Genomic DNA, 8,505 nt, shown 5'->3' with positions numbered 1-8,505 from the left:
AAAGTATGTAGAGAAAGAGAGTCATAGCTATGGTGGGATCAAAAAATTCATCATGGACGCAGAGCCAAGATGGCTACAGGGGAAGATCCTCTCTTAGGTGCTCTCTCTTTATAATATTTCAAAACATAAAATAAGGACTCTAACTAAATTTTAAAGAGACAGAACCCACAGAGGGATCCAGTGAGGCACTTATCCAGCCCAAGATAACCTGAAAAATAGTGGAAAGGCTTCACTTCACGGGTTTAGAGGGGTGGCCACCAGAGTGAAGGAACTTCAGCCTCCGGGAGGCAACCCCAGGGATCCTGGGAACTGCAACTCATGGCAGTGGGAGCAGTTTCCTGACCTACACCAAGGGAGCACAGGGAACAATTTGTTAGATTAGTGGGGGGGAGCTCTGCCAGAGTGAGCCCAGCCCTCAGGGCACTCAGCAAGGCAGCCCAGATCCAGGAAACAGAAGCAGGCAGAGCCATAAGCAGGAGCCCCCAGGCAACTGAGCCTTGAGTGCTCAGCATACCTAAGTTAGAGGAGTGGAAAGAGACTTCCGAGGTCTGTCCTCTGTACCTGGAACAGGACTCTAGGGCTCTGACCACATTCAGATGCTGATCACAGTCTAGGACCCCCATAGAACAGCAGGGCCCCCCCACCTCAACCCCATGGCAAAGGGGTGTGCTTGTAGTCATTCACAGACCAGGAGGGAAGACAGAGCCTCAAACATGGAGATCTTTATGTGGGGGTGTCCCAATAATACTCAAAAGCTCAGGAAGCACCCCAAAACCAGATGCATGCTGGGGAAATCAGTAAACAGAGAAAAGAAGAGGAACATCATTGAGAAATACATTGTCTATGATCCCAAGAAGGATCAAAATACTCAATCTGAATATGAGGAAGTACAAGCTCCTGCATCTAAAGACTGCAAGAAAAATGGAAATTGGGTTCAGGCTATGACAGAGCTCAAAAAAGATTTGGAAATCAAGTGAGGGAGACAGAAGAAAAATTAGGAAAAGAAATGAGAGAGATGCAGGAAAAGCATGAAAAAGAAGTTAGTAGTTTAGTCAAGGAGATCCAAAAGAATGCTGAAGAAAATAACATGTTAAAAACCAGCATAGGTGAAATGGATAAAATAGTTCAAAAAGTTATTTAAAAAGCAGAATTGGCCAGATGGAAAAAGAAATAAGAAAGCTCTCTGAGGAAAACAAATCCTTTAGAAGTATAATGGAACTAAAGGAAGCTGCTGACTTTATGAGAAGTCAATACACAATACTTCAAAACCAAAAGAATAAAAAATTAGAAGAAAATGTGAAATATCTCATTGAAAAAACAACTGATCCGGAAAACATATTCAGGAAATATAATTTAAAAATTATTGGAATACCTGAAAGTCATGATCAGGAAAAGAGCCTTGACATAATTTTTAAAGAAATACTACAGGAAAATTGCCCAGATATCCTAGAAGCAGAGGGCAAAATAGAAATTGAGAGAATCCACTGATCTCCTCTGGAAAGAGATCCAAAAAAACCAACCCCCCAGGAATATTATAGCCAAGTTCCAGAACTCCCAAGTCAAAGAGAAAATATTACAAGCAGCCAGAAGGACACAATTCAAATATCATGGAGCTGCAGTCAGGAACACACAGGACTTAGCAACAACTACATTAAAAGCTCATCGGACTTGGAATATAATATTCTGGAAGTCAAAAGAGCTTGGAATGCAACTGAGAATCAACTACCCAGCAAAACTGAACATCCTCTTCCAGGGAAATAGATGAACTTTCAATGAACTAGGGGAATTTCAAATGTTCTTGTTAAAATGGCCAGAGCTGAACAGAAAGTTTGATCTTCAAATACAGGACTCAGGCGAAGTGTAGCGAGTGGAGGAGAAGGGTAAAATATGAGGGACTTAATGATGATGAACTGCATGTATTCCTACATAGAAAAATGATTCTGATAATACTCATAGGAAACTTCTCATTTAATATAGCAGGTAGAAGGAGCTTTTATAGATGAAGCACAGGAGAGAGCTGAATTTGAAGATATAATATATTGTAAAAATGGAGTCAATGGCTAAAAGGGAAATGTCCTTGGAGTAAGAGAAAGGAGAGGTGGAATAGGCTAAGATATTTCATGTAATAATATTTTTATTACAACAAGCTATTGCAATGGTATGGAAGGGGGAAAAGACAAGGGGGAATGAGGGATCCTTCACTCTTATCAGAGGTGGCTAGGAGAGGAAACAGCATATATACTCAATGGGGTATAGACAGCTAGAGTAAAAAAGAGAGAAGGGGGACAGGGGGAAGGGGGGATGTGAGTGATGGAAGACAGGATGGACCATGGGGGGGGGGGGAGAGTGGTCAGATATAACACATTTTCTTTTTTATTTCTTGCAAGGGGCTGGGATTGGATGGCCTGTCTGGGACCACAGGGCCAGGTGGTTGCTGGGCCTTAGGGTTGGTATGAGAGCTCGGGGCCTCTTGGCCCCAGGGCTGGGGATCTGTCTACTGTGCCACTCAGCTACCCAACAGCACATTTAAGAAAAAGGACAGAATGAAAGGAGAGAGAAAACATAGTGTATGGTAGTGAAGAAGTATGAATGGAGGGAGTTGTGATCAGCAATGGCAACAGTGGAAAAATATGGAAGTAGCTTTTTTGATGGACTTATCCTAAAGGGTGTGATCCACCCACAACAAAGCTGGTGGTGTTGGAACACAATCTGAAGTATTATCATTATTATTATTATTATTATTATTATTATTATTATTATTATTATTGTTATTGTTATTTGGGGAGGTTGTGGGGCAGATGGGGTTGGGTGGCTCGCCTAGGGCCACACAGCTGGATGATTGTTGGGTGTCTGAGGCTGGGTTTGAGCCTGGGTGCTCCTGGCTCCAGGGCCAGTGCTTTGTTTACTGCGCCACCTGACTGCCCCTATTATTATTGTTGTTGTTGTTGTTGTTATTGTTGTTATTTTTATTGTTGTTATTGTTATTGTTATTTTATTTTATTTTGGGGCTTTGTTTTTTTTTTGGTTTTTGCAAGGCAATGGGGTTGGAGTGGCTTGCCCAGGGTCACACAGCTGGGTGATTGTTGAGTGTCTGGGGATGGATTTGAGCTTGGATGCTCCTGACTCCAGGGCCAGTACTCTGTCCATTGTGCCACCTAGCTGCCCCTATTATTATTATTATTATTTTTAATTTTAATTTTTTTCCTCTTTCCTTTACTTTATTGATCATGAGGGTCTATATTTGGGGGAGGGGGTATTATGTTTACTCTTAAACAAGAATATTTTAGTAATGTATAAAAACATTATTTGCACAAAAATAAAATAAATATAATTTTAAATAATCATCATGTATAAACTGAGCCTTGAAGAAACTGATTCAATATATATGAAAGTCTTGTAAGTGTAAAATGTTATTGCTTGAAACATTCTAGGATAAAGAACTTTAAAATCAAGAAAACTACTATTTATAAATGAAGTAATTATTCTTGTTCAAAGCCTAGACTCCAAGACGAGATATGAGAAGTGACCTTTCCCCTATTCTGCAGAGTTAGGAGGGCCAAGGGTGTACATTGCATAATTCTGATTCAATGAATATATTTTCAGACTTTTTCATTTTTTTGATCAGTCTTTCTCTTCCTTCCTCTTCTTTTTTTCTTTAAAAATATTAGTTGGTATATGGTAAGCAAAGAAAAGCGTTATTAAGAGAAATTCTGGTGATATTAAAAAAACAAGGCATCAATAAAACTTTATCTTTAAAAAATGAACAAAAGAGACCATGTTTGTTCACCTCTGAAGGAAATGTGTCTTGTAATGTACTGTTTGAGTCAGAAAGCATAGGGAATTCAAATCCTGTTAGAGATAATACAGAACAGACAAGAATATGAACCTTGTGGTATCTCAAATCAAACTAAATCTCTAATTAAGAAATGGGCTATGACAGGGCATGAGAGATGAGCTGGAAGTTTTCCATGTGGTAGCATCTGAGTGCAGGTAATGTAAGGACAAAGAAGCTGCAAAGACTTTGAAAATGAGAACCAGACCTTCCTGTAAGAAAGAATAAGAAGCAGACACCCTGGCATACCCATCTGGCTATAATCAGTAAATTGTACCTTCATCCTAGTTTCAGGGACCAGGGATTAGGCTATTTTAAGTCCCAATGGTCATGGGCAATTAAAATTGGTAAACAAATGGATATGATAACACACACACTCACACACACACACAAAGATAAAAATACATTTCCTCATTTTCCTTTTGAAAAGCCGGCAACTTGGTTCCTCAAGGAACTTAACTGTTTTCCACTTGCATCTATGGTCTTTGCACTACCAGCCTCCTCAGTCATATTTCAAAGTCCCATATAAAGCACCTGGGCAAACCAGAGTCATTTTTAAAAAGAAAAATAATTTAATACTATCCACATCCAAAGATAAAAACTATGGAGTCTGAATGAAGATCAAAGCACACTGTTTTCAAGTTTTAAAATACGTTTTTTTAGGGTTTTTTGCAAAGCAAATGGGGTTAAGTGGCTTGCCCAAGGCCACACAGCTAGGTAATTATTAAGTGTCTGAGGCCAGATTTGAACTCAGGTACTCCTGACTCCAGGGCTGGTGCTGCATCCACTGTGCCACCTAGCAATCCCAAAAATATGTTTTCTGTATCATGTTTTATGCCTCTCATAGTTTTTTCCCCTTTTGTTCTATTCTTCTTTCACAACATGACTAACATGGAAATATATTTAACATAGTTGAACATTCATAAGCTATATCAGATTATGTGTTGTCGAGGGGATGGGGGGGGAAGAGGGAGGGAAGAGAGGAAGGGAAAAAACAGGAAACTCAAAATCTTACAAAAAAATGAGTACTGAAACTATCTTTACATATAATTGGAAAAATAAAGAAAGAAAAATCACATGAAAAGAAAAAAGAAAAACAATTTAAGATGAAATAGCTGTCAGAACCCAGATGGTCAAAACAGGTAAGCTCACAGCATTTCTGCATCTTCTAATACTTGTTTAGGGCAGATGGTAGCAATTCAGCTTTTTCCAGGCTGCTTTCCTAGATTTTCTTCACAAGACTTTAGTAAACCAAATCTCACTCTTAGGCAATTAAGGCAAGGACCTTCGTTCTTGTCCTAGCTTTAGCATTCACTAAGTAAGGTGTTTGAGCCTCAAAATTTCTCCCAATTCCCATAGCTAGAATTCCACACTTTCTCCAAGATGTAATAAGACTGAATGAGATGTTGAGTGACACCCTTGGATCATTTTGAAGTAAAACCACAATTTCAGGAAGAGCCTTGCTGTGTTATGGACCCCCTTTGGAAGTCTGGTGAAGCCTCTGAATCTACTTTCAGAATCGTTTTTAAATAAGCAAAATAAAATATATAGGATTACAATGGAAACAACTATGTTGAAATATAATTATCAAAATATTTTGATAAGTAATTTCATGGATGCCTGGTTAAACACTCTCAACTCTTTGAATTCAAGATATTACAGGTTTTATTTTAAATACAATCTGTGGCTAATTAGCCCAGTTAGTTACAGGACTGGGCTAATGATGATATGCTAATGATGCTAGGGATTTGATCCCTTTGTGGACCCCATCAATGTGCCTTAATAATCCCCGAGAAAATCCATGTGTGAGTATGTAAACCAAGGTTTTAAGTCTGGGTGCATTGTGTATAAGACTACTAATTTGGAAAATGATTATTTGACACTACCAGCCTGGGTGATGGGTAGAATTGGTAAAGGCTGGGAAAGACCTCTTGCTTCCAGCTTTGAGGGTGGACATACACTTCCAGGTTCTGTTCAGAGAGTTAACCCTGAAGAGAGAAAAGACTTTGGGAAATATCAGACATATTGAGCATCTGACTCCTCCACATGTCACTGATGTATCTCACTTATCTCCCTAGAGACTTAATGGAATTTTCCCTTGGGTGAGACTGAAGACTCTCTCTTGGTTGAGCTATCTTATGTACAATGAGAGAACTCATTCACTTTGTGTACTATCTAGTATATAGTATTTAATCTGTGTAGCTTCTCTGATTTCTTCTTGCTCTCGGTTTAAGTGACTTTATTTGCTATTCTCTATTTGTGTTAGTCTTTTGTGTAATTAATGGGGGAAGGGAAGTGAAGACTTCAGTTAGAAGCCTGGGACTCTCCCCTTTAAGGGACAATGACTAAGAAAGCGGCTTGAAACCAAAAATTCATTTTACCCTAGACTAACACTATTTAGAGGGAAAAAATAAATATAATTCCATTTTTGTACTACCTTTCTGGGAAGAGCAAAGTAGGCAGCTTCATGGTCTCTAGACAGAAATCCAAAACTCCTTTGGAAATATGTAAACATGTCTTCCTGTGAGTCTATTAGACAAACTTATATGAACATAAACATCACCAGGTAACAAACACATTTCATTATACAACTAGCAAATACTTTACAAACATATACTATAATAATTGAGTCATAAAAACATTTACATTTTTTTAACATTTTGGTGCTTAAAAAGAAAAATTTCAGTTACATTCACCTAGGTTCCCTGTACTCTGATGATTTTTGATACTGTATCATCAGTATTACTATAGAGACAGTGTGTCATAGGATTTAGCATGCAGGGCTTGAAATTGGGAATATCTGAGTTCAAATTCTTTTTTTGGTCACTAAGTAGCTATGTGACCATGACAAACCATTTTAAAGCTCTTCAGGTCTCATATAGCTCCCTAGGACTTATCTGGTAAGTGATAGATAGGTTGCTATTGAAGTAGGTGTTACTACATTTGAACTTCCTTGCATGGATAAAATCACTGATTCTTTGAATTTTCATATGTTAGAATGGTAGAGATAACCCATTATAGAGACACTGTGCTAGTCCTAAAGTTAGGAGGACCTGAATTCAAATTCCAGACAAGTTGGCAAATCATTTCAATTCTAAATGTATCAAGCAACCACCTAGGATCAGAATTTACCTAATGAGTCATAGGTGGCATGCTCTCTGAGAGTGTGAAAGGTCGGTGGAAGGAAAGAAGCATTGAATAAATATTTACCATGTGTTAGACATTCTGCCAAGTGTTTTACAAAGAATCTCATTAGACCTTCACAATAACTGGGGAGGGTGGTACTATTACTATCCTTATTTTACTGTTGAGGGAACCAAGGCAAATAGAAGTGACTTATCCAGGGTCACATGACTAGTCTCCTCTGGTGTTAGATTTGAACTCAAGTATTTCTGGTACCAGGCAGAACTCTAACCTCAGAACCACCTCACTGCTTGTCTTCCATACAGACAAGAATCATAAATTCTTCTATTCATGCATTATATCATTGTTACAATTATTGTTATCATTATCACAATTGTCTATCAATAAGTATCCTAGAAACATAAACCTGTACAGAAAGCAGACCCAAGTTTAATTATAAATGAGCAAAAGGGCAAGTTTTCATTGACTTAATGTCTTCATCCCATGAAAGACCCTGAGCATTTCAGTAAGAAGCTTTTTACAGCAACAAAGGTCAAATAAAGATGGAGGAGAAAACATGTCTCAGAATCTACAAGAAAGGACTAACAGGAGACCTGTAGAAGGAACCAAGTTGGCAATGTGAAACTAGGATGCTCCAGGAGCCTTTCTTGAAACATCTTTAAAGGAAGCCACTAAAGAGACCCCAAAGCAACAGAACCACCCCCCAACACACACACACACAGAAAGACATAGTGAAACAGTTTCTCAACTCAAGACATCATGGAGCAACTTCAGTAAAGGTCTGTCTCACCTGGGTAAAAGGGGAATAGAGCCCAGCGAAGGTGAGAGAATTTGAAAACCAGTGGGAGGCTCTTAGCCACAAGGCAGCTCAGGAACTGGTCAGCCAGCCACTGTTGCAGCAGGCCAGCAGGGAGGGTCCCAACCCCAACTCAGAAGACAAAGTTTGAGCTCCAGGAATGCTAGTGCAACAGATGAGATTGACTTGGGCTACCCTAACACAGGGAACAACAACCTGCTAAGCACCTAAAACACCATAGGCAATGCCAGACACAAGTGCTAACCTGGCCCCTTCACAAAATGTTTGAGACTGTGCTCCCTTTGCCCTGGAGCAAAGCTCAACTATCAAAATGTGCAAAACCCCTCAAAAAAGGACAAACCATAATAAGCTACTATTCTGAGAGAAATGATTAACAACATCATCTCAGAAGAAAAAAGTAATGACAAAATGTCTACATGGGAAGCTTCAAAGAGATTTTCAAATTGAATTGATCTCAAATCCAAAAAGATCTCTTGGAAGAACTCAAAAATAATTTTAAAAACCAAAATGGAGAGGAGGAAGAAGAAAAATGGAGAAAAGACTCTTACTAGTCATGTAGGAGACTTATGAAAAATTGACTGAGGAAAACAATACCTTTAAAAGTAAAATTGACCAACTGGAAAAGGAAACACAAAAGCGAACCAAAGAAAATCATACAGTAGGGGCAGCTAGGTGGCCCAGTGGATAAAGCACCGACCCTAGAGTCAGGAGT

The sequence above is a fragment of the Macrotis lagotis genome, chromosome 3, assembly GCF_037893015.1.
Source record: "Macrotis lagotis isolate mMagLag1 chromosome 3, bilby.v1.9.chrom.fasta, whole genome shotgun sequence".
Lineage (NCBI taxonomy): Eukaryota > Metazoa > Chordata > Mammalia > Peramelemorphia > Peramelidae > Macrotis > Macrotis lagotis.
This window is presented reverse-complemented; position numbering follows the sequence as displayed.